Here is a 27965-nt window from a genome sequence, read left to right on the forward strand (position 1 = left end):
GATCTTTCATCCATTTTGAGTTTATCTCTGTGTATGGTGTAAGAGAAAGGTCTAGTTTCATTCTTCTGCATGTGGATGTCCAATTTTCCCAGCACCATTTATTGAAGAGACTGTCCTTTTTCCAGTGGATAGTCTTTCCGCTTTTGTCTAATATTAGTTGACCATAGAGTTGAGGGTCCACTTCTGGATTCTCTATTCTGTTCCATTGATCTATGTGTCTGTTTTTGTGCCACTACCACACTGTCTTGATGACCACAGCTTTGTAGTACAACCTGAAATCTGGCATTGTGATGCCCCCAGATATGGTTTTCTTTTTTAATATTCCCCTGGCTATTTGGGGTCTTTTTTGATTCCACACAAATCTTAAGATGATTTGTTCCAACTCTCTGAAGGAAGTCCATGGTATTTTGATAGGGATTGCATTAAAGGTGTAAATTTCCCTGGGTAACATTGACATTTTCACAATATTAATTCTACCAATCCATGAACATGGAATATTTTTCCACCTCTTTGGGTCTTCCTCAATTTCTTTCAGAAGTGGTCCATAGTTTTTAGGGTATAGATCCTTTACCTCTTTGGTTAGGTTTATTCCTAGGTATCTTATGCTTTTGGGTGCAATTGTAAATGGGATTGACTCCCTAATTTCTCTTTCTTCAGTCTCCTTGTTAGTGTATAGAAAATGGCAATGGATGTTAGTTGGACTTACTATGGTGATCACTTTGCAATATATATGAATATCGAGTTATTACACTGAACACATAAAACATGTTATGTCAGTTATACCTCAACAAATAAAACACTTAAAAATAATTTTTAAAAATATAGATGATCTTTAAAAGAGCTATCGAGTTATCATTTACTATGATCAGGACTTGTGATTTCAATTTCCATGTATTATCTCATATAATCTTCACAGCAAACCTTTGAAATAGGTGTTATTATTTCCATTCTTGCAATCCTCAAATAAATTACAGACTTTCCTCTGCTAATGTGATGGAACCAGGACCAAACTCAAGACGAACAGCAGAACCCATGCTGTTAACAGCCATGCCTTCTCACCTCCCATTATTGCTGTACAGAATGACTACATTAGGCCTGGCTATGAAACTAGTCATACTGGGCCGGAGAACCCTAGTAAAGATCTGTCTCAGGCCTCAGTAAAGGACATAAAATTACAAGAAGACCTATAATGACCCAGTTATAACCTAGCTTCATAAACAGCTTTCTGTAGATCCTGCCACGTATCCTTCTCTCTGCTGGTTTCTAGACTGACTTTCTGAATAACCCTAATTCAAAACTCTCTTTTCTCAATTAAACAGAGCACATTTTTCCCCCTGATTACATTTTTCCCCCTGATTATTAAGTCATTGATTTCACCCTATCTTAAGATTACACAGAGACCCATTCTTAGGTGGTATGTTTAGAATACCATTATTTTTAAAGCAACCTCAAAATGCGAGGTAGCAAGGCCTTTGCCTCCTAAAGCTGATCCAAAACAACTCAAAATAGTTTACAGACATTATCAAATTCACTGTCCCAACAAAGCTAGCATTATTCTCTCCATTCTGCTTATGGAGAAACTGAAATGAGAAAATTATATGATTTTGATACTATGCAGAGGTGCTTCTGTTAACCCTGTTACAGGAGCTGGCTGGGAGGAGCTGGCTGGGAGGAGACTGGGGGAGAGGGAGACTAGAAGTGGTCTGGGCCACTTTTCAAACAACTTCATCAAACATGGCTCAATACCCTGGAGATAAAAGGGTGGCCGATGCGCAGGACCCTCTTCAACTAGAGCGGCCTGGCTTGGCATAGATTTTACTGATTAGGATTTTGTGAAAGATTTCCTTTTAACAAATGTATCTCGACTTCTAAAGAATCTGCTAAAACCACTGACCTGGAGAGATGTAGGGTACGCCACTTTTAACAAATACCCATTTAGTAATACATTCAGGGGCTATCCAAAAATCCAGAAGCAATCGTTAACGACAAACCCCGAGCTTCTCTGAGCCCAGGACTTTAGTCAACACGTGACAGGCATTAACATTTCATCCTGGTAAACTATCACCTTACTGAGGAAGACACTGAAGCTTAGAAAAGTAGCTTGCTAATGATTACGAAGCGAGCAAGGGGAACCAGGATGAAGCCACGCAGTTTAAGCTTCTTTACGGGATCCGAGCGCGCGCTCCTGCGGCGCCAATCTGACGTCTGCCATGGCACAGGGCTGCAGCGACCAGAACACTGCGTTCCGTCGCCCTAGGGGCCTGTTGTCCACCCCACCCCACCCCCATGCCCCCGACTCACCCCCGCAGGGCCTGGCAGTAGCCGGAGGCCCAAAAGTTGTCCCTAGAGCCTTTCCACGAAGCACAGCCTCAGGGCAGCCCAAGCGCGAGCACTCTGCAGCGGGGCAGCTGGCCTCCCCATTGAAGCCCCTCAACCAGGAAACGTTCTCCTGTGACGCCATGCGGGTGTCCCCGGGGCCTGGTCTGGTGAGTACAATGAGCTTTCCCAGGAAGGGAAGCAGGAAATGGCGGACGCCTTTGGGGCATTCACCTCGTGGCTTAGGCTAAGCGCGAAGGGGAGAAGTAAGGCCAAGTTCCAACACCTGGACAGGAGCATCCTGGCACCGGATGTTGCCCCCAGCTGGGGCTTCTGGGAGGCCGACCGGAAGCAGGCCCAGGACGTTGCCGTCTACTCTCGCCAGAGGCAAGCCAATCTCGCGAGATCGCAGGAGTTTTTCCCAGGCTGCCCCGGGTGGTCCGGGGGATAAGGAACCTGCCAACTGTGAGACGCGCAGCCCTGCCTTTAGCCGGCGTGGGTTCCGGTTCGTGGCAGGTAGACCCAGTCCTGACAGACCCCTCTCTACTCCGCGCACCCCGCACACCCCGCACAGCCGTCGGGGCCGCAGTGCTGCCGGGGCTCGCCCCAGGGCTTCGTTTGGGCGCCTGGCAGTGAACTGCGCATGTGTGGCCGGGGTGCGGGAGGAAGCAGGGGCTCCGCGACCGAGCGACCCGAGGCGGCCCGCGCCTGCGCCTGTGCAGGTGTGTGACTCCGTCTCTAACCCAAAGAATGACCTCACCCACTCCGGAAGCTCCCGTCGGGCAAAGGTAGAACCAGCACCTTGTTGATCCGTGCAAACTACGGAACAAAAGCAAGGTGTCCTGTTACAAGAAATGTGGATGGCCTTTGTCCTGAGTTCCTGGAAGGGAGCCTGTAAATCCTTGGAACTTCCGGAGTAAAAGAAGTGTCTTCCGTGCCTCGTTAGGGAAGCCCCAGGAAAAATTCGAAGACTGTATCTCGGGTGAACTGCCCTGGTCGGCAGTACTCTGCATTGTTACACATTGAGGAGCTGAGAGTTTGGTGCATTCGGACTCCACCCGGAAAGGACATCTCATGCTTTGAGGCCCTTTGATTCTGAGGTGTCTGACCTCTTGGCTGTAATACAACAGTGATCGTAAGTATAACACGTACCTGTGTTCTGTGAGTCATTCTAGGAGATTATCCCAAATTTGTAGCCAATTGGCCATTGTAGCCTGGCCTGAGAACCCCTGAGACTGTAGGTGGTGTGTACAGTCTTGTGGAGGACTATGCCTCTAACCTGTGAAGTCTGGTCTAAGTCTGGGTGGTTTGCATCAGGAGTCCCTGCACAAGGCTGTGTGGAATATCCTATGTTGATGTTACTTGGCTAAAATTGATCTTCAGGATTCACAACTGACCATCGCCTGGCTTCCATGAGCAGCATTTCTGTAAGGTGCTGTTGCTTCCATGTCCAGGTTTCATTGTCTCGCTTAACCAGGTGATCTCACTTTAACACCCTAGACCCTAGGCTTATTCATGGTAATGATGAACCAGAGGCGAATTTCTGCTCATTGGCTCTTTAAGTTTTCCTCCCTTACATTTTTACTCTTTTTGACCTTAACTGTGTAAGAATCTGAGATTTGGGGGTGCCTGGATGGCTCAGTTGGTTAAGCCTGTGACTCTTGATTTCCACTCAGGTCATGGTCTCAGGGTCAAGATCCAGCCCCAGTTGGGGCCCCATGCTGGGAGTGGAGCCGACTTAGGAGTCTCTCTCCCTACCTTTGCCCCTCCCTACCTCATGCACTTGTGTGCAAGTCTCTCTCTCTCTCTCTCAAAAAAAAAAAAAAATATATATATATATATATATATATAATTTTGTTCCTCATTAAAATAAAAAACAGTATCTGGGTGCATCTAACATTCTTTTGCACTGTCCTTCATACCTCTAACTAGCTATAAGTCTGAACACAGACTTGAAAAACACTAAGAATATTTATAAGAAGATAGGGATGCCTGGGTGGCTCAGCGGTTGAGCATCTGCCTTCAGCTCAGGGCATGATCCCAGTCCAGGAATCAAATCCCACATCGGGCTCCCTATGGGGAGCCTGCTTTTCCCTCCCTAGGTCTCTGCCCCTCTCTCTGTGTCTCTCATAAATAGGTAAATAAAATCTTTAAAAAAAAAAAAAAAAGCATAGAATAGATCGACCAGTGATTTAATGTAGGATTTGAATTAAGCAAAGGAAAGAGGATAGGATCTTAGAATCATAGAATTTATATTAGTTACTCTTATAAAGAACTAAGTAGGGATCCCTGGGTGGCGCAGCGGTTTGGCACCTGCCTTTGGCCCAGGGCACAATCCTGAAGACCCGGTATCGAGTCCCACATCAGGCTCCCGGTGCATTGAGCCTGCTTCTCCCTCTACCTGTGTAGAGGTACCTCTGCCTCTCTCTCTCTCTCTCTCTCTCTCTCTGTGTGACTATCATAAATAAAAATAAATAAATTTTTAAAATTAAAAAAAAAGAACTAAGTAGCAAATTTGGGAGCTATAAAAAGCCTCTGAGATAATCTAGTTCAAAACCTTCATTTTGGATGTTAACTAGATTTACCATGGTGATCACAATATACACAAATATGAAATCATTAGTAATATACCCAAAACTAAAATAATGTTATATATCAAGTATATCTCAATTTTTTTTTATTTTATTTTGTGGGTGAAGAAACTAAGGCCCAGAAAAGTTACAGTGAAATATCTTTCCCTGAGTTAGAAACTATGGTATCTGAAGACAGCATTTCCTTGGAATGTATTTTATCCTTAGTAGTCATACTTGCTAAAATTCCTCTTTCCAAAGCAGAAAATCCAAATCACCAATGTGATATCTTATTCACAGTGTAGTTTGAAAATGTCACAATTAATAGTAGAATGACCTTACCATTATGTCGTGACAATGCAGGAATCTTCCAGGTTTTTGGACAGAAAAGTAACAGTTTTTATTTCAGTGGAAGCTATTCTCTTTCTAGGAGAGTAAGGAAATGAAAATCAGGTATCCCGGATCCTCTCTAGAGCTACAGACAGTTTCTATGATTTTTTTTCTGTATTATTGCCAGTTCTTCGGTTATAAAATGGATGGCATAAAACATAGCTTGTTTTCATAATGAATGTATTTCTGAGAGAGAGTCTCAATCACAAACCAAATAGAATAAGGGACTCTGGTATTTAAAAGAAATCCTAATGTGATTCCTTTTGTAAAACCAAAAAGAAAATTATTTTCTAATGTAAGTAACCTCACCACAATTTTTCTGTTTCGTAAATTCAGGTTTCTATACAAAGGTGTTTCCTTTAAATGAGGTTCCTCTGTATTACATACTCTACATTATTCTGGGATGACATGTGAAAAAGGCAGATGAATGTGGCAAAGTGCTTGGAAAGACTCAGAAAGAGTCGCCTGATATAGGTTCAGCAGGCAAAAATACAAAGGCTTTATTTCCTTTATCCTGAACTAGCAAGCTGTTTTTTCAAGATCCAGTCAGAATGTGCCGCAGCAAATAGCTCACGAATGTTTAATACATGATCAAGTGCACCTCACAATTTCACCCAAACACCCAGTGTATTATTCCAGCAGGCTGTGAGAGACAAGCATCAATCAACATTCAGGCTACCTCATCCTTTCTCAAGGTGAAAGAACTAAAACAACTGTATTATCTGTATGACAATCACTCCTGTTTTATTTGGAGCTGCATTCCATTCTGACCATCAGAGAAGCAATGACATAGTTTTACTGCTGCTCTTATTAAATATTATTACTGTGGTGCAAGCTTGACGGTCGAGAGAGGAGAAAAAGGAGGCAGCTTCATTGCCCAGAGGAGATCCAGTAATCAGATGGTCTGCAGCCTGAAGAGAACATCAATCTTCTGAATCCAATTCTGACTATACGCTTTCGCAGTGACTGTATAGTCTCAGTATAAAACGTTGATATTAAGGCAATTGCTACCCTAAAAAGTGTGTGTTTAAGAAAGAGAACAAAAGGGACGGCTCTAGAGATTCAGAACACTGTTAAGAATACTAATTGATATTTCTAGAAAACAGTACTGAGGAAATACACTGGACTGGCCATTGGATTTTTTTTTTCCATTGTAGTGCTTTGTCTTCTTTGTGTTTTTTATGTTTTTGTGGGTTTTTTAAAAAAAGATTTATTTATCAGAGAGAGAAAGAGAGAATGCTCATGAGAGCAAGGGGCAAGAGAGAGAATAGAATCTCAAGCAGACTCCCTGCTGGGTGTGGAGCTGGATCCCACAACCCAGAGACTGTGACCTGAGCAAAATCAGGAGTTGGTCGCTTAACTGACTGAGCCACCCAGGTGCCCTTTGCAGGGTTTTTTTAAATGCCAGTCTAGTGTCCAACCTGCCCCTTTCCTGGTTTTTAAGGAGTACCTAACTCCTTGAGCATAGTCTTAGAGGGTTTCCACAAGCTCCCACAGAGAAAGCTAGAGAGACTCAATCCTTCCTTTCCCCATTCCCTAATAGGCAATGCCAGCATACAAGGCTCAGTGTGTCAGATGCTCTCACTCACCTGAATTTTGAACAAGTGAAGCAAAGATAGAGTTGGCTAAATGTACTCATAGCAGCAGCACAACCACACAGAGGCATAACCAGCTTCTCTTGTTTCTTGACTCTCTGATTCTTGTTCATTTTCCAGACATGATCTCCCAACCCCTACTATGCCCCTTATTTGCTTTAGAGTCAGAGTTATTCTCAGTTCCTTGGAAGCCAAAGCATCATAACTGACACCCATCATTATAAGACATCCATAATGAGACTGAAGCCTAGAATGGGGGACATCCTAAGGAGAGAAAAAAAGTTTGCTTTCCCAAAAACTCATTATTATTTAAGGTTCCTATTTTGTATCTTATGTCTCATATCTCCAATATGAGAAAGGCATACAGAAAACATATATTCTTTCCCTTGTATTTTTATTATTGCCACTGTATGTGTGAGACATTTTCCAGTTGTTACCTATTCCTCTGGTTGGGTGAATCCCCAAGAGTAACTAGGGAAATGGAATGATTGGTAACATGGCAGAGTTCTCTCAATAATCCCAGGTCTGTAAAGGAGCGTAAGACATATGCCTTAGGACTGAAGAAGGAACAAAGTAAGAAATACAGCAGGGGATGCAAAGTTCTTAAGTCAGAAGAAAAGCAGGCTTTGCTTACACTGACAGGAAGCTGAACTGGGGTGAAGAGCCTCTCAGGATGGATCTTCACAGTGGCTACAGAACCTTAAGAAAAAGCAAGCCCAGCCACTGCTCCAGCTCCGTGAGTAAACAAGCCAAGTGTCACTGCAAATGGAGAGTATGTAATCCAGGAAAGGTGAGAACAAAACACCAGATAGCCTATATTCCAGGCAGGAATTGTGGCACGACAGAGCAAAGCCTCCCACCTTCAGGCAAGACTTGTCTAGGAAACAGAGTGACTATACAGATGAAGGAGAGCCTAACCAGAGCCAAAGGGAATGACCGACCATGAGGCTCATATGCATAATTAAAGGCTCAGAAGTAAGTCGCAGAAATGCCAACAAGAAACAGTCTACCTTGCTTCAGATAATCAATCTGTGCTCTGAAAATGCATCTCCATCTATGTTGTATATATTCTTCAAATGCTTGTGTATAGGTGTTTAGAGATTAGTGTTGATAGTTTTTCCCATTGTTTTCTAAAATGTGTCACTCATCTTCACTGAATTAAGAGAAAAAGATCCCTAGGAGAACTACCATACTCAATTTGACCTTCGAATAAAGGAACACTAAGAAGTCTTTCTAAAAAGAAGATGAGGGAAACCCTATCAGTAATTGCTAACTCTCCAAGCCAGAGAACACACACATACGTACATACACACACACACGCATAATATGCAAACCAGGAAGTCTGGGGCTAGATTAGTACTCACTGAAGCCAAAATATGTACATGAAAATTGAAAAAAAAAAGAAAAAGAAAATTGAGCCCATAGAAAGCCTAAGCCATCACCACTAGTTCTAGGAAACGTACAAAAACTAAGAGCCAGTGGTCCTTTAAGAACTCATCTTCAAGGTGATGCATCCGCAAAGACCACCAAAGAGGTTCACTTCTGCAAGGCTATAGACTATTGAGTAAAGTCCTCTGCTGGGAGCATGGGGCATCCTGACTAGAAACAAAGGACCTAGAGTCAGCCAGATCTGAGGATGCCACCCAACTGGGTGACCTCCACCAGTCACTTAAACCTAGTATTGTGATCTATGGGTAATAACCTCCATTCTCTAGGGCTGTTTAAGATTAAATGTTACATGTTTTATGACCTGCATGTTTGTGTCTCAAAAAAAATCCATATGTTGAAGTCCTAATTCCCAGTTTGATGACATTAACACATGGGGCCTTTAGGAGGTAATTAGCTTTAGATAAGGTCATGACAGTGGAGCCCCCACAATGAGATTAGCTTATAAGGTCATCCTATGAGGACACCTTATGAGACAAGAAAGAAACTAGGGCTTACGCTCTCTACCATATGAGGATACAGTAAGAAGACAGCTGTCTGCAAACCAGGAAGAGAATCTTCACCAGACACTGAAGCTGCTGACACACTGATCTCGAACCTTCCAGCTTCTAGTACTATGAAAAGTAAACTCCTCTGTAATCCAACCAATTTATGGTATCTTGTTATAGCAGCCTGAATTGACTAAGACATAATATAAAGCTTTTTGTGCACTCCTTAGTATATAGTAAATGTTTAGGAAAATAAGAAAAGCCATGTAAGTAAGAACATAGATAAATAAAAATAAGTGAAGCCACTGACTAGGCAAGTCTGGATTTCAGTCAAGTACACCACTAATCTCATTCCACCAGGAAAACAGCTGGGAAGATGAACTAGGATGGACACACTTTTTAACTATACTTATTTGCAGTTTTTATTTTGAAGAACTGGAAACAACAGCTGCCACCATCCCCATGATAGGCCAGGCAGTTGACAAGTATTGGTGGAGCTGCAGAAGGCTCTGTCAGGGGAACAGGGACTCTCCAGCCGGTTTCATGTGGGAAATCAGGAGGACAGATTTTCTTAGGCAATGTTCTCATTCATTCTGGTTTCTGCTTGGCTAGAAAGAGTACATAAGCTGTTTGTCTCAAATGAACGCTCCAGTAGATAAGACACCAAAAGGGGTTTTGGGAAACATAACAAAATAAGAATTGCCACACTGGCTTAGACCAACTGTCTGACAATAGTACCAAGAGACATTCTGTAGGAAAGAGTTCCAACTTCCTCCATAATCATGGCTTCATAAGCTTAGAAACAACTCCTAAATGTCCTTAAATTCCTACTAATGCTCTATCATCCACAACTTAAACTCTCCTTGAGTTTTATTAGCATTTCCAGTTAATACTGTGTATGTGTCCATGAGTTTATTTATGTAACCAACTTTCATTCCTGTGTTTTACTCCACTTGACCACAGCCTTGATTCACTTCATAACCTGAAGCATGTCCCCAGGCTGATTCTGTCTTAATATCTCCATCTATAAAATGGAAAAATAATAGTGGCTCCATATTGAGGTCACAAAAGGAAGAGATTCCTGGAGCTACATTTTTCTCTGCTGAGCTCTACAAAGAAAGAAAGGGACTTCAGACTAGATACTTAAGTTCCATTTTCTTGTGCTAATTCCTATCAATCCTAGAAGAATCAAATAGAAGAATAATGGAAGAGGAAACAAAGAAAGGGAATAGACAAAATCTTGGGATCAGGTTATATTTGTCAGCCACTGAACCAATAAAAATGTGCCCATCCACAATTCAAAGGTTATTAGAATTAGATTACCTAGATTATAATACTACAGAATCTATATGGCTTCAACAAAATGGTCACTTATAAATAAAAATGTTTGGTGACAGAATAGAAACAGCATTTTTTTTTCCTTTCAAGCCAGAGAAAACCCAAAGATGAGTAGTGCTGAATTGCCAAAGTAGTAAAAATCAGTAAGAGATATGTATATACCTGAATCACCCAGATCACACTGGAATTTGACAAGAAATTTTTATTGTCATACATCAAATTGGCTCCAGACATGAGTTACTTTAGTCATTGTTTCATATCATATAGGAGTAATAATTAAAGATTCGAAGAAAAGATTTGATATTTTCTATTCAGGAAGAGGAAATGTGGTAAAGTACAATTGTGAAGAAGTTAACATGCAAGGCAGGACAGAGTGAGTGATTAAATGACACAGTGGTCTTTCCCTTTCTACCTTATTAAAAGCAAAAGAAATTTTTAATAAAGTAATATAGTCAGTTCCAGAAAGCCAAAATGAGTCCAGTGTGAAACATTTGTATGTAACTAAGTCATCTTACTTTATTTGAAATTGAATTGGAGAATTTATTGAGAAAATAATAATTAAAAGTAAATACCCTCTAAATAATTTATTACAATCTTATGATGCTCACATTTGTTAACTGTGTAAAGAGGCAAAATTTTGCTGCTAGAAGAATATATGTTATACCTAAGGTAGTTCTATTTGTTATGCTGAAAAATGTTTTTAATTAAGTGATATTAATATAAGTGCAAATAGAATTCTTTGGGGCTGCTTCCTCTTACAAAGAGGTTTTAAATATTAAATGAAGGAAAATGTAAACTACCTTAGTTTGTCCATCTTAAGGATGAAAGTTGTATGACCTTGTATCAAGGGAATGCAGTACAGATTAATTAGCTAATTAGATCTTTGTTGTATCCAGTGTTATAAAAGGCAAAATGTGCCTGTGGCTCTGGTTCAAGCCAACCCTTTTATCTAAAACACCAAGCATTTAAGTCAATACAAGGTACTGTCACCAGATCAGGGCAAGCAAACAAACCATAATTAAAGGTGTGGTTTAGTGCCTGGAGAATCAGGGCAATTTGCCCCTCGCTAGTTTCTGTGGCCTTGTCAAATTACTTGACCCTTTGGGACTCACTTTCCTAATCAGTAAAATGAATGGGGTTGAGCTTTCAGGAGTTTTTCTGCACTAAAATTCTATGGCACACAATTTTTATACTTAAGAGAAGCAAACAAGTCACTCTCCAGAGAAAGGTGCTGATTTGTTGTGGATATATCTACATGTATATATATCATGTGCCATTCCACATAAGGTCCAGGGACATGTCATGTATCCAGAAGTCCTCTTGCCTTCCTCTTGCCCAGCCAACCAGTCAACCCAGGGAGCCCAGGAAAATCCTGAGAATGTGAAAACAAAGTAGGTATCTACACATCTCTTCTCATCAGTTTCTTCTTGACCTCCATAACTCCCTTGCCAATCTGTTTTAACAATAACTGCGTTGTCCCTTTGGTCTAGAAACACTCCAAATGCTTCCTTCTTTCTTCACTCACACAAATGACATTGTTAGGTTATTCTCATTCTTCCACTCAATTCATTTATTGGCTGGTCTAGCATTTACTGAGCAACTACTATGGGCAGCTGTCTTCACTAGGCCTTGATCTCCTTTGAATGCTGTGTAAAGTGAAGCCAGTGTGTTGGTTCGTGGTGGCTGACAGCATTTTCCATGGAGTTAGACTGCCTGAGTTCAAATCACAGCTCTCTCACTTACTGTGTTATCTTGAAAAGTGTCAGTGTTCTCATTTGTAAAGTGTGGTTAATAATAGGAACCACCTCATAAAGTTTAGTGATGGGTTAAATATGTCAATTTGTGTTTAGTGCCTCGAAAAAGCATAAGAGCTGATAAGCACTAGGTAAATGTTAGTTCTTACTGTTATCCCCAAACTATCTGAATTAGTCTGAAATCAGTAGCCCCACTGTGAGCCACTGATGACACTTGACACAGTGCCTTCCATATAAAACATGATATTTCATGGTTGTGGAGTTGTTTGTCCACTTCAAAGGGCCATTGGGAATGGATTTGAGGAGTATTTGTCACTGACAAGGATTAGTGAAGCAAGCAGAGTTGCTGCTACCTCAGAGAGTTCCGGGCAACGACAGCCACTTTGTCCAAGCCTGAGCAGTAGCAAAAGGATGGCAATAACCCAAAGAAAAGATCCAGATGAGGAAGTATTATTGCCAGGCAAACCCAGGATGACCTGGAAATTTGCTCTTAGCTACTCCTTTTTGAAGATACATAAGTCCATGTTGCATATTTATTGTAAAGAAAGCATTTGCCATGCCTGGACATTAATAGTAATGGTAGTGATAGTAATCGTAATTATTGTAGTAACAGTAGCAGTAATAGCAATAGGAGGGAGGGGCAAGATGGCGGAGGAGTAGGGTCTCCAAGTCACTTGTCCTCAACAAATTACCTAGAAAACCATCCAATCATCCTGAAAATCTACGAATTCGGCCTGAGATTTAAAGAGAGACCAGCTGGAACGCTCCAGTGAGAAGAGTTCGCGCTTCTATCAAGGTAGGAAGACGGGGAAAAAGAAATAAAGACACAAAAGGCCTCCAAGGGGGAGGGGCCCCGCGAGGAGCCGGGCTGAGGCCGGGGCGAGTGTCCCCAGGACAGGAGAGCCCCGTCCCGGAGGAGCAGGAGCTGCACCGACCTTCCCAGGGGAAAGGCCTCCCGGGGAATTGGAGCAGGATCCCCAGAAAGGCGGGGATGCCCTCGGGCTCCCGGGGACAGTAACAGAGGAACTGCGCCCCGGAGAGTGCGCCGAGCTCCCTAAGGGCTGCAGCGCTCGGCGGGACCCGGAGCAGCTCGGAGGGGCTCGGGCGGCGGCTCCGCGGAGGGGGCTGCACCGCCAGGAGCGCAAATCCAACAGCGCAGGCCCCGGAGCACAGGGCGCCGGGACACAGCCCAGGATCCGGCCTCCCCCGGGACAGGCAGAGGCCGGGAGGGCCCAGGACAGCAAGGGCGCTCCTGCCTGGAGCTGAGCAGATCAGCGGCCCCGCCCCGGAGCCCCCAGGCCCTGCAGACGGAGAGCCCCGGAGCTACTGCGGGAGCTGACTCCAGGGTCCCAGAGCTGCCCCGGCCACTGTGGCTTCCTCCCGGGGCCTCACGGGGTGAACAACCCCCACTGAGCCCTGCACCAGGCAGGGGCAGAGCAGCTCCCCCAAGTGCTCACACCTGAGAATCAGCACAGCAGGCCCCTCCCCCAGAAGACCAGCGACACGGACCAGTTCCAAGGGAAGTCAAGGGACTTAAAGTACACAGAATCGGAAGATACTCCCTCGTGGTTTTTTTTTTTTGTTTTTTGTTTTTTTGTTTTTGTTTTTTTTTTTGTTTTGTTTTGTGCTTTTTTTTTCTTTCTTCTTGATTTCTGATTGCTTCCCCCACCCCCCCTTTTTTTTCTTTTTTCTCCTTTCTTTCTTTTTCTTTCTTTTTCTTCTCTTTTTCCCCTATTTTTTCTTCTTTCTCTTTTTTCTTTTTCTCTTTTATTTCCTTCTCTCTCTTTTTCTCCTTTTCCCAATACAACTTGTTTTTGGCCACTCTGCACTGAGCAAAATGACTAGAAGGAAAACCTCACCTCAAAAAAAAGAATCAGAAACAGCCCACTCTCCCACAGAGTTACAAAATATGGATTACAATTCAATGTCAGAAAGCCAATTCAGAAGCACTATTTTACAGCTACTGGTGGCTCTAGAAAAAACCATAAAGGACTCAAGAGACTTCATGACTGCAGAATTTAGATCCAATCAGGCAGAAATTAAAAATCAATTAAATGAGATGCAATCCAAACTAGAAGTCCTAACGACGAGGCTTGACGAGGTGGAAGAACGAGTGAGTGACATAGAAGACAAGTTGATGGCAAAGAGGGAAACTGAGGAAAAAAGAGACAGGCAATTAAAAGACCATGAGGATAGATTAAGGGAAATAAATGATAGCCTGAGGAAGAAAAACCTACGTTTAATTGGGGTTCCTGAGGGCGCCGAAAGGGACAGAGGGCCAGAATATGTATTTGAACAAATCCTAGCTGAAAACTTTCCTAATCTGGGAAGGGAAACAGGCATTCAGATCCAGGAAATAGAGAGATCCCCCCCTAAAATCAACAAAAACCGTTCAACACCTCGACATTTAATAGTGAAGCTTGCAAATTCCAAAGATAAGGAGAAGATCCTTAAAGCAGCAAGAGAAAAAAAGTCCCTGACTTTTATGGGGAGGAATATTAGGGTAACAGCAGACCTCTCCACAGAGACCTGGCAGGCCAGAAAGGGCTGGCAGGATATATTCAGGGTCCTAAATGAAAAGAACATGCAACCAAGAATACTTTACCCAGCAAGGCTTTCATTCAAAATGGAAGGAGAGATAAAGAGCTTCCAAGACAGGCAGGAACTGAAAGAATATGTAACCTCCAAACCAGCTCTGCAAGAAATTTTAAGGGGGACTCTTAAAATTCCCCTTTAAGAAGAAGTTCAGTGGAACAATCCACAAAAACAAGGACTGAATAGATATGATGACACTAAACTCATATCTATCAATAGTAACTCTGAATGTGAACGGGCTTAATGACCCCATCAAAAGGCGCAGGGTTTCAGACTGGATAAAAAAGCAGGACCCATCTATTTGCTGTCTACAAGAGACTCATTTTAGACAGAAGGACACCTACAACCTGAAAATAAAAGGTTGGAGAACCATTTACCATTCAAATGGTCCTCAAAAGAAAGCAGGGGTTGCCATCCTTATATCAGATAAATTAAAATTTACCCCGAAGACTATAGTGAGAGATGAAGAGGGACACTATCTCATACTCAAAGGATCTATCCAACAAGAGGACTTAACACTCCTCAATATATATGCCCCGAATGTGGGAGCTGCCAAATATTTAAACCAATTAATAACCAAACTCAAGAAATACCTTGATAATAATACACTTATACTTGGTGACTTCAATCTAGCTCTTTCTACCCTGGATAGGTCTTCTAAGCACAACATCTCCAAAGAAACGAGAGCTTTAAATGATACACTGGACCAGATGGATTTCACAGATATCTACAGAACTTTACATCCAAACTCAACTGAATACACATTCTTCTCAAGTGCACATGGAACTTTCTCCAGAATAGACCACATACTGGGTCACAAATCGGGTCTGAACCGATACCAAAAGATCGGGATAGTCCCCTGTATATTCTCAGACCATAATGCCTTGAAATTAGAACTTAATCACAACAAGAAGTATGGAAGGACCACAAACACGTGGAGGTTAAGGACCATCCTGCTAAAAGATGAAAAGGTCAACCAGGAAATTAAGGAAGAATTAAAAAGATTCATGGAAACTAATGAGAATGAAGATACAACCGTTCAAAATCTTTGGGATGCAGCAAAAGCAGTCCTGAGGGGGAAATACATCGCAATACAAGCATCCATTCAAAAACTGGAAAGATCTCAAATTCAAAAGCTCACCTTACACATAAAGGAACTAGAGAAAAAGCAACAAATAGACCCCACCCCCAGCAGAAGAAGACAGTTAATTAAAATTCGAGCAGAACTCAATGATATCGAGACCAAAAGAACTGTGGAACAGATCAACAGAACCAGGAGTTGGTTCTTTGAAAGAATTAATAAGATAGATAAACCATTTCCAACCTTATTAAAAAGAAGAGAGAGAAGACTCAAATTAATAAAATCATGAATGAGAAAGGGGACATCACTACCAACACCAAGGAAATACAAACGATTTTAAAAACATATTATGAACAGCTGTACGCCAATAAATTAGGAAATCTAGAAGAAATGGACTTATTCCTGGAAAGCCACAAACTACCAAAACTGGAGCAGGAAGAAATAGAAAACCTGAACAGGCCAATAACCAGGGAGGAAATTGAAGCAGTCATCAAAAACCTCCCAAGACACAAGAGTCCAGGGCCAGATGGCTTCCCAGGGGAATTCTATCAAACGTTTAAAGAAGAAATCATACCTATTCTACTAAAGCTGTTTGGAAAGATAGAAAGAGATGGAGTACTTCCAAATTCGTTCTATGAGGCCAGCATCACCTTAATTCCGAAACCAGACAAAGACCCCACCAAAAAGGAGAATTACAGACCAATATCCCTGATGAACACGGATGCAAAAATTCTCAACAAGATACTAGCCAATAGGATCCAACAACACATTAAGAAAATTATTCACCATGACCAAGTAGGATTTATCCCTGGGACACAAGGCTGGTTCAACACTCGTAAAACCATCAATGTGATTCATCATATCAGCAAGAGAAAAACCAAGAACCATATGATACTCTCATTAGATGCAGAGAAAGCATTTGACAAAATACAGCATCCATTCCTGATCAAAACCCTTCAGAGTGTTGGGATAGAGGGAACTTTCCTCGACATCTTAAAAGCCATCTACGAAAAGCCCACAGCAAATATCATTCTCAATGGGGAAGCACTGGGAGCCTTTCCCCTAAGATCAGGAACAAGACAGGGATGTCCACTCTCACCACTGCTGTTCAACATAGTTCTGGAAGTCCTCGCCTCAGCAATCAGACAACAAAAAGACATTAAAGGCATTCAAATTGGCAAAGAAGAAGTCAAACTCTCCCTCTTCGCCGATGACATGATACTCTACATAGAAAACCCAAAAGCCTCCACCCCAAGATTGCTAGAACTCATACAGCAATTTGGTAGCGTGGCAGGATACAAAATCAATGCCCAGAAATCTATGGCATTTCTATACACTAACAATGAGACTGAAGAAAGAGAAATTAAGGAGTCCATCCCATTTACAATTGCACCCAAAAGCATAAGATACCTAGGAATAAACCTAACCAAAGAGGTAAAAGATCTATACCCTAAAAACTATAGAACACTTCTGAAAGAAATTGAGGAAGACACAAAGAGATGGAAAAATATTCCATGCTCATGGATTGGCAGAATTAATATTGTAAAAATGTCAGTGTTACCCAGGGCAATTTATACATTTAATGCAATCCCTATCAAAATACCATGGACTTTCTTCAGAGAGTTAGAACAAATTATTTTAAGATTTGTGTGGAATTAGAAAAGACCCCGAATAGCCAGGGGAATTTTAAAAAAGAAAACCATAGCTGGGGGCATCACAATGCCAGATTTCAGGTTGTACTACAAAGCTGTGGTCATCAAGACAGTGTGGTACTGGCACAAAAACAGACACATAGATCAATGGAACAGAATAGAGTACCCAGAAGTGGACCCTGAAATGTACGGTCATCTAATATTCGATAAAGGAGGAAAGACTATCCATTGGAAGAAAGACAGTCTCTTCAATAAATGGTGCTGGGAAAATTGGACATCCACATGCAGAAGAATGAAACTGGACCACTCTCTTTCACCATACACAAAGATAAACTCAAAATGGATGAGAGATCTAAATGTGAGACAAGATTCCATCAAAATCCTAGAGGAGAACACAGGCCACACCCTTTTTGAACTCGGCCACAGTAACTTCTTGCAAGATACATCCACAAAGGCAAAAGAAACAAAAGCAAAAATGAACTATTGGGACTTCATCAAGATAAGAAGCTTTTGCACAGCAAAGGATACAGTCAACAAAACTAAAAGACAACCTACAGAATGGGAGAAGATATTTGCAAATGACATATCAGATAAAGGGCTAGTTTCCAAAATCTATAAAGAACTTATTAAACTCAACACCAAAGAAACAAACAATCCAATCATGAAATGGGCAAAAGACATGAAGAGAAATCTCACAGAGGAAGACATGGACATGGCCAACAAGTACATGAGAAAATGCTCTGCATCACTTGCCATCAGGGAAATACAAATCAAAACCACAATGAGATACCACCTCACACCAGTGAGAATGGGGAAAATTAACAAGGCAGGAAACAACAAATGTTGGAGAGGATGCGGAGAAAAGGGAACCCTCTTACACTGTTGGTGGGAATGTGAACTGGTGCAGCCACTCTGGAAAACTGTGTGGAGGTTCCTCAAAGAGTTAAAAATAGACCTGCCCTACGACCCAGCAATTGCACTGTTGGGGATTTACCCCAAAGATTCTGATGCAATGAAACGTCGGGACACCTGCACCCCGATGTTTCTATCAGCAATGGCCACAATAGCCAAACTGTGGAAGGAGCCTCGGTGTCCATCGAAAGATGAATGGATAAAGAAGATGTGGTTTATGTATACAATGGAATATTACTCAGCAATTAGAAATGACAAATACCCACCATTTGCTTCAACGTGGATGGAACTGGAGGGTATTATGCTGAGTGAAATAAGTCAATCGGAGAAGGACAAACAGTGTATGTTCTCATTCATTTGGGGAATATGAATAATAGTGAAAGGGAATATAAAGGAAGGGAAAAGAAATGTTGGGAAATATCAGGAAGGGAGACGGAACATAAAGACTCCTAACTCGGGGAAACGAACTAGGGGTGGTGGAAGGGGAGGAGGGCGGGTGTTGGAGGGGAATGGGTGACGGGCACTGAGGTGGACACTTGACGGGATGAGCACTGGGTGTTTTTCTGTATGTTGGTAAATTGAACACCAATAAAAGTTAATTAAAAAAAAAAAAGCAGTAATAGCAATAATTGTAGTATTTGAAATAACAGTGACAATAGCAGAGGTAGTCAATAGGAGTAAGAGTAACTCATAATAGTAATCCTACCAACAGTAGAGTAGCCATAGCAGTGGTATAGTAGTAATCATGGCAGTGGTAATGGTAGTCATAGAGCAATAGTAAGAGCTGTGATGTGATAGTTGGTAGGAGTGATGGTGTAGTAGTAATGGAAGCAGTGGTGATAATCATAGCAGCACTTGCAGCAGCAGGAGTAGTGGTGGGTGCAAGAAAATAACAGCTACACTTTTTTATAGCACTATTCAGAGTACTTTACATTTATTAACTCAATTCATACAACTACCCTGTGAGGTAGGGATTATTATAAATGTCTGTTTTACAATAGCACATATAACATTTTGAATTAGTACAGTTCTAACTGATACCAAACTTGGTTATGCTAGCTCCACCAACATCTCATTAAGACCGTGGTCCTCCCATCTCCAGTCCTCCAGATCCCACTCACTGAATCTTCCCCCTCCTGTTCACGTAAGATGAAGCCCCAGAGCCTCTGTATGCATGTTGTTGCTTCTAGTAGGAAAGACATTCCTTACGTAATGTGAAATTGCTTGCTTGCTTTCAATAAAGGTGTCCCTCTTGGCTGAAAAAAAAATGGGAGAAGTGTTGCCCTCCAGTGGTGGGTATGTTCTACAGTGGTTGGCTAGAGCAGTAGAAGGAAAAGAGGGAAAGGAGAAATGGTCCCTCACCTCCCTCTTGATTGAGGCAGAATCATCACACCTCCTCAGTGTCAGAAAGACGCCTGTCCTCGATTTCCTGTCACAACCTACCTTCCCACGTGACTCATTCTTTCCCTTTGATGAGTTAAGGTGTCTCTAAAATGGCCATTTCAAATAGTGATTAGGAGTCAGATAAACTGGTATGCAAATGTCACTTCTCTCCCAAATTGCTTCTTAGACTTTCTTAGACTCGGTTTCCTCCTCTGTAAAATGAGGATAATTATCACCTCCTAGAGCTGTTATAAGAAACAAAAGAGAAGATATATCAAAAGCTTGATCCAGCATTTGGCTCATGTTAAGCCTAAATGACTATTACCAACTACTAGTACTGAGGTTACCACCATTATTCTTTTCCTTCAAACCATTAAATCCATTAATGCTGTGAGTAAATATTCAGGTGTAATCCCTGTCCCCTCAAAGATCTTCTTTGTTACCCAAATAACACAGAAAATGAAATTTCAGGTCTGTAGTGTCAGAGAATCATCCAGACCTCCATTCTTTAAAGACACATATTAATCTCCCATTGCTGCTGTAACAAACGATCACAAACTTAATGGCTTAAAGCAACACAAAGTTATTACCTTACAGTTCTGAAAGTCAGAAATCTATGGTGGGTTGTCAGGAGATTCTAGGGAGAACATTCTTCTTGCTCTTTCTAGCTTTCAGAGGTTGCCCACAGCCCTTGGTTCATGACCCATCACTCCAGTCTCTGCTTCCATCATCACATATATGACTCTTCCACCTTCCTCTTTCCCTTACAAAGACCTTTGTAATTATATTGGGCCCATACAGATAATAAGGGTACTATTGCCATCTCAAGATCCTTAATCATTTTTCTGCAAAGTCTCTTTTCCATGTAAGGTAACTTAGAGTTTCCAGGGGTTAGAACATGTGTATCTTTGGGGGACCATTATTCAGCCCAACACAGATGCCCTGAAGGACTAGCTATAGGAAACACTGAGTTCTCTCCACTGAATTCCACATTCCTTATTCAGTGTTCAGAGGATCAGCTGTCCTCCCCTGATCTTTAATATATTACCCAACTTCTTTGAGAGTCAGTTTTCACATGTGTCAAACAGGAATGGCTGCACTGCATATATCAGAGTGTTTGAGGAATCATGAATGCACTTGGGTTTTAGCAAATTTTAGAATAAAATGCCACATAAAAATAAAGTAATAATTTAACTTTCTTACAAGTCAATTAATAGACTCAAACTGCTTTGAGATATTTGGATAAAAGGCATTTTCCGATGCCAAGTATATGTTGGTGTTTTGCCTTTGTCCTGTCAGCCATATATCATCAAAAGCATATTTTATTTTTCCTGTTTTAGATAAACTAATTTTCTGTGCCTATGGTTTTCCTGAATGTCTCCTTCCCTCAAGCCATGCAGCATCAGAAGTGTAGCTCATTTTCTTCACTGGGTATTCTGTGGGTGGGTAGATTTGGCCACTTTAACTAGTCTTTTTGTCTCCCTTTGTTCTCAAGCTACAGCTTTTGCTGCCTCTGACTTGGTTTTTGCTGCATAGTTATGATTTTGCCACCTCTCTTTTGAGCCTCATCAAGAGCTGCTCTGGCCTGATACGTAGGTTTCTTTCTAGTTTTACTGTCTCCAAGGAAAATGGAGTCAATATGGTTGTTCACCTGCTGAGTTAAGAGTTTGCCCTCATACACATGCCATGTTATTTTATTCTAGTTACAGGGAGCATGCAGCGATTGCACTTCCATGGACTCTCACATGAAAATGAAGAAGAAGCCACTGTGTGTCCTTCACAATCCCTTATGCATTGCCTTTGCTTCCTAGGGCAAGGATGTATACCAACTACACCCAGGAAGGCGGTACATGTGACTCTACTTTTTGAAGTTGACCCTCCCCAGAAACCAGGACCTGCAGAAAAGCAAACCTCTATTTGCTTTAAAAATATATATATATATAGAAGAAACCAAAAGTTGCATGACGTTTTTTAACTTCTAAAAAGACATGACTGCATTTAGAATAATGTGATGCTCCCGTGTATCTCCTTCTCAGGAAAAATAGTTATGTGGATGTATCAGTTCCCATTCAGATATTTAAGAGAGAGATTTAATATAGGAGAAGAATGACAAAGGTGTTTAAAATGCTGGCCAAGGGAAAGAAGGTATTATCTAAAGGTCAGCCAACTGCAGGAAGTTGCCATTGCCCCTATAGCTGGAGGAGCAAAGAGGTGAATATGGTGCTACCCACAGTCTACCACTACATACCTGCTTGCCCCTGTTGGAAATGATGGATCTGCCCTTGGATTAGTTATCTATTGCTATTATATAACAAATTACCTCAAAATGTGATGAAACAACAAACATTTACTACCTCCCACCCTGGCTGCTCTTTTAGAACCCCTTATGGTTCTCATTTAATCAGCTGATGCCCCAACATTGTCTGCTCTACATATAAAGTCTCACCACTCTTCACCAGAACCTCTCATCTAGACTTGCTTTCTCAGCCCATAGGTACACCAGGTTCCCATCCCTTCCTGCCTCTGCCTTTCTCCTTCCTTCAAAGCTTAGCTATCCTACTTTCCCTGTCCTTGCCTCCTCAGAGCTCTTTTATCGTCAGGACTGAATAATGGAAAGCTGTGAGATTTATCTCAATTCAACAAAATCTATTATGCAGATACTATGTTTCAGGCATTATGCTGGGGGCTAGGGATGCAAAAAAAGAAATAGTTCCTGCCCTTGAAGAGTATGCAGTTATGTCAGGGACACAGATGTCTATAAAACAAAGTGATAAGTGCTACAATACAGGTACATTCTGGCAGATTGATTGACAAACCACACAGATCTGTCCTCAATTGGCTTCAGGTTATCTGCATCCTTGGTTCTTGCTGGGGGAAAAAAATGCAACCTTGAATTCTCAGTCATATAATCCTTATCAAATAAACTTACAATAAATAATTTATGGTGGTTTACCGAAAAGACAAACAGCCCATCTATTACTTTAGAGATCCTAAATTTTACTGTTCATGTACACAGAAGCATAATTCAGTTCATTAAAAAAAATCTATAAAAAACTAAAACAACATGATCCATGGCCTTGTTTTCATACCTCAGTAGAACTGCTTTTACTGAACTGTATGTTGATGTCTCATCTGCCTAGATAAGCAACATTTTAAACACTGCTAAATGAAATGAAATACATCCCCAATGTAGAAATATTATGAGAGTCTTCCTGTACATCCTGTGTCCATTTTCTAAGGACTCCAGAGGGAAGTTTTTCTCAGATCTCAGATTCAGGAAGAGCCTTCTCAGAACAACTCACTTGTTTTTGTCTTATGGATAGAGCAAAAATCTTATAATCCATTCATTGTGTCTCCATTTTTGCTATCGGTGCTGGAAGTTAAGATCAAATCGTAGTGCTCCTCTAATAACCATACGAGAATGGGTGGTAGGCATTTGTTTTGCTGTCCTGATTTCCCCTTGATCCCAAATCCTCCTTTACCCTTTTGTAGGTATGTTGGTAAGATATCTCAAGCTCTCTATAGAATGGGGAGGTTTATATTGATTATAAATGAATTGTGCAGGTGTATATATGGTATTAGTCCTATTTGGGAAGAAGAAGAAAATCATAGAAAGAAATGATTTTTGATCTGATTCTTGGAAAATTATGACACGTATCTAGTCTGAGAAGATCTTTCCAACTCAGGAGAATAACATAAGCAAAGACTTAGAGTCATAAAAATACCCATGGGTTATGGGGCCAGATCCAGAGGAAGGGAGGCTCTAACATGGATGTATTTTTTCCTATTAGTACACTATCCCTCCCAGTTAAAAGAATAGTTAAGCTATTAAAATGCAACTTTACACTGATGAGCCCTTAAAGAGTGACTCTAATAATAGCAGTTTCTTTTTTTTTTTTTTTTATGATAGTCACACAGAGATAGAGAGAGAGAGAGAGAGAGAGGCAGAGACACAGGCAGAGGGAGAAGCAGGCTCCATGCACTGGGAGCCTGACATGGGATTCGATCCCGGGTCTCCAGGATCGCGCCCTGGGTCAAAGGCAGGCGCCAAACCACTGCGCCACCTAGGGATCCCATAATAGCAGTTTCTATCAAGAGAAATTAGTTGGTTTTTGTTTTGTTTTGCTTTGTTTTTATCAAGTAAGCATCTTTCTGTTTATTCAGTTTACAAGGACATCCCACTCTGTCTGCAGGTTGGCTAAGCTAGATGCTAGGCCAGCAAGAACAGCAATAGTTGTCACAAGCCTCTGCCAGAGTAGGTATGGCCAAGGTAAAACCAGAGCACCCATCCCCCAAAGCTCTGTTCATGGTCCTCTGCTCCTGCAAAGCCATCTCCTGGGCTGGCTAAGCCTGCTTTAAGGGCAAAAAGAGCAATGTGTGGGTACGAGCAGATCTTCCATATCAGGAGAGATGCTGCTCTGTTGTTTGGTACTCACAAGAATTGAGCAAGATTTTTTCCCCCTTACTACTCATTTTCTTATGATTTGGATGTCTTTAATGTGATATTTTTACCCGATCCCCTTTTTCTATAATCACACTGCCTATCTTGACAATCTGTGATATTCACTGATTTTTCCAATCTACAAACCCATCTATATACATCACAATGGACTCCCAGTAGCTAGAGATGACTTTAAAAATGAGTCATTCACCCTGCTCTAGGCAGGAAATTAAGACTTGTAATGTTGAGATATGAATAATTTTGGGTACCTTTCATTACTTTGATTTCTTTTTTCTAGTAAATATTACAATTATTTAAGCAGCTGAAAACATCATGTTAAAATGTCAGTAAATACAGTAACAAATCTAGCTCTTAAGTGAGTCCCCACCAAGGCCTCATGCAAACAGCAATTTGCTGGAATCACACATGAAAAACATTAGGCTATTTGAGGATTTGGGGTGATTTCAGTCTGAAAATTGGCCTATTTGAGAAGAAAGAACCATCTCCAGGAGGAATTAACAAAGCAATGGCTTTTGTTGTTGGTTAAGTAAATTTCCAAAGTTTTTAAATGTTGCTTTTTATAAATACCAAAGGAGAAAAATTGGGTAGCACTGATTGTAGTTTTACTATTTAGCTTTAACAGAGACCTTAGGCCAGCCTGGGACCCAAAATGAGGGACAGTCTCCTGTGGGGACCACACAGGGTAGTCAAAAAGAAAATCTGCCTCTTGTGTCAAAAAGAGTAGTGTTGGCCTGAACAAGCACCTCTCTGAGTGCAAGCACTCCACTAGCCTGGAAAGGCACTGGTAGCAAAAGGGATGTGCAAGAAACCAAATGTCTTAGATGTACCAGCAAGAAGCAGTGAGGCAAAATAGCTGTCCTTGAATACAAATAAAAAGAAACCCTGCAATGAGAGTTCTAGCCCTGAGCTGCCCACATACACATCTCTCACTAATCACACCTCCGACCTAGCCCTGACTTCCTCACCCATCACACATTTACCCAGCCACCTCTAGCCATCACATGTGCCATGACGCTGTGCTAAACACTCAGTAAATTATCTCCAGATGGTCTTCAGACTTTGTCTTCCTTTACAGATTTGCATGTACAAGTTAGCTTTGTAGATTACCCATGTATGCCTGAGATCCATGCAGTTTTCACTGGCCAAATAGCTATGTGTAGCCATTGTTGAGACTCTCCCCAGTTGCCTTAGGCTGAGACTATGAATACTTAGAACATTTATTTTTATAAACCAACCCTCATTTAGACAAAAGGCTAAATTACCTAGCATATAAAGAGCTTTTACAACCAATAAAAAAAATGCCAACAATCTTTGGAAAAGGAAAATCTATAAAGCAACATCTCACTAAAAAAGAAATGCAACTATCTTTAAAACATGACCCAAAAAAATGCAACTGTCTTTCATACTCTCTTATAATGAAAGAAAAATTAGAACAATGAGACACTTTCCTATATCAGATTAGAAAAGATTAGAAATTTTAAAGTATATAGTAAAGTATCAGAGAAACCAGGTTAATAAACTATTGATGGAAGTATAAATTATTATAATCTCATCATAGGGCAATAACTATTGAAATTTTAATACTATGGAAATTTTAAATAGATATATACTTTGACCACTTTCATATGTAAGAATTTAACCTTCAAAAATATTGTACATAAACAAGTGAGTTGTGAGGATATTGCAATATTAGCATAACAAAAGCGATATACCACAGATGACAACTGATATATGAAGACCTCCAAATGTCCAGGAGTCTATACAGTTATTAAAATGGTTGAGGTGGATCTCTACCAAAAAAAAGTCCAAAACTGCCTACAGGACAAAGAACTTTGACTGCCACACAATACATCACAAAGTAAGCAGTCACCCCCATGGCCCTGAACTCTAGACAACCAAAGAAGCCCACCATCAGGCAGCATGCCAAGGCAGCACAGGTAATACCTGGTAATCTGATAAGGATTAAAGATAAAATAAAACTTCAGGCAAGTATCTGTCTTTGGGTGTCTTAAAATTTCCATCTCATTGTGCTGAATATATACCAAAGTATGATTTGCCCAGTTTGGCAGGCTCTAGAACAAGGTCTTATTTTCAGAATTTAAAAAAACAGAGTTAAGCTTCAATTCAATGAAATAAAGTATAGAAGCCTTTCTTATTCATTTGTTAAAATATACAACAAAATACTAGTTGCCAATAGTTTGCCAGTATGTTTAAGAAAATAAAAATTTAAGACAACCAACTCTCTTTCATAAAACTTCCAATCTCTTCTCTCATTGCTTAATAATATCTCTTTCTTCCCCCTGCTTTAAGAAAAAGCTTTAACTTTCCTTCACTGAAGTTCAGGTATCAAAGCTTGTCCACAGTTCCCGGAATGCTAGCTTAGGGCAGCAGCTATCAGATTCCATTGATTTGCTGCTAGCAAATTGGAAGATTTAATGGTGTGACTTCCATATGTTGCTGGTTGGTGATCAGGTCTCACTGGGGTCTCTCCAAATGGGAAAAGAATTGCTTCCTGCTAATCTCAGGCAGCCGCATTGCATCCACATCCATTTGCTCACTGATCTTAAACAGAAAGAATACAGAGAAAGATTATGTTTCATTCTCCCACTGCGTCTACATAAAACCCAATTGCCGTCCCTTTCTGATCAGCAAGATGTTACCTTGGCAACTACTTTGTAGAGCTCTTATTCCTCCCTCCCCCGAAGCTCATCATTTATGTAAAAGTTATTTTGCCTCCTAATGACTAAGATATCAGCCAGCCTGACTGGTTCCCTGGTTCTTGTAAACAAAGGTTATAAAACGGATAGCCTAGGGGCCAAATCCAACACTAAGTGCATTTGACTACACAAAGATTTTTGGGTTTTGTGTTTTTTTCTTTTTTTTAATGTAAAATAAGGTATTAAACCAGAAGATTTGACATAGAAATCCAATATTCCAGTTGTCTTTAAAAATATTTAGACCTGGGATCCCTGGGTGGCGCAGCGGTTTGGCGCCTGCCTTTGGCCCAGGGCGCGATCCTGGAGACTCGGGATCGAATCCCACATCAGGCTCCCGGTGCATGGAGCCTGCTTCTCCCTCTGCCTATGTCTCTGCCTCTCTCTCTCTCTCACTGTGTGCCTATCATAAATAAATAAAATAAAATTAAAAAAAATATTAAAATATATATATATATATATTTAGACCTGGGAGTGCTGAGGTGGTTGTCAGTTAAGTGTCTGCCTTCAGCTCAGGTCACGATCTCAGGGTCTTGGGATCAAACCCTGTGTCAGGCTCTCTGCTGAGTGGAGAGCCTGTTCCTCTCCCTCTGCCTGCCGCTCTGCCTACTTGTGCTCTCCCTGTCAAATAAATAAAATCATAAATATATATGTGTGTGTATATATGTATATATGTACGTGTGTGTGTAGAGAGAAAGAGACCTGAAGACACTGCGTCCACATTGTAAAAATTCAGCTGTAAGCATAGTACTGGTTGTTTCCCTGCACTCAGGCCTCTTCCTTTGATTAGATTACCTGGTAGGCATTTAGGTTGTGGCCTCTGTTTGAAGATACATGCCCTTTTAAAAATGAAAATATTCAGAACAGAACAAAAGTTGTTTCTAAGATGTTTCTCTTTCTCAAAATTCAAAGGAACTTCAAACTCACCAGATGTCTTCAGAAGTGCACCAGGTTTTCTAACATTATCCTTAACTTTTTGCCACCATTCCTAATTACAGCCAGCAATATAAGATACTCTGAGGGTTTCAACAAAGAAAGACCAAGTTAAAGAGTGAAATAACTCATGTCTACTGATCAGTTAGAAGGGCAGTGAGGGTTTTTTTTTTTTTTTAATTGGAGTTCAATTTGCCAACATACAGCATAACACCCAGTGCTCATCCCATCAAATGCCCCCCTCAGTGCCTGTCACCCAGTCACCCCCACCCCCTGCCCACCTACCTTTCCACCACCCTTGTTTGTTTCCCAGAGTTAGGAGTCTCTCATGGTCTG

The 27965-nt window shown here is 41.1% G+C and overlaps 2 long non-coding RNA genes across 2 annotated transcripts in view; one reads left to right on the forward strand and one right to left on the reverse strand.

Moving 5' to 3' along the window:
* Positions 1 to 2794: 2794 nt before the first annotated feature.
* LOC112923672 (uncharacterized) overlaps positions 2795 to 27965 on the forward strand; it is a 68192-nt gene continuing 43021 nt past the window's right edge. Inside the window, exon 1 of the long non-coding RNA XR_011999877.1 lies at positions 2795 to 3451. This is a non-coding gene — a long non-coding RNA (uncharacterized lncRNA). The remainder of the gene's footprint in view (positions 3452 to 27965) is intronic.
* Positions 22441 to 27883, reverse strand: LOC140597882 (uncharacterized). Its single transcript, XR_011999878.1, has 2 exons — positions 27624 to 27883; positions 22441 to 26544 (listed from the first exon to the last, which is right to left on the reverse strand). It is a non-coding gene; the product is annotated as an uncharacterized lncRNA (long non-coding RNA).

The sequence above is a fragment of the Vulpes vulpes genome, chromosome 2 (genome assembly GCF_048418805.1).
Source record: "Vulpes vulpes isolate BD-2025 chromosome 2, VulVul3, whole genome shotgun sequence".
Taxonomy (NCBI): Eukaryota; Metazoa; Chordata; class Mammalia; order Carnivora; family Canidae; genus Vulpes; species Vulpes vulpes.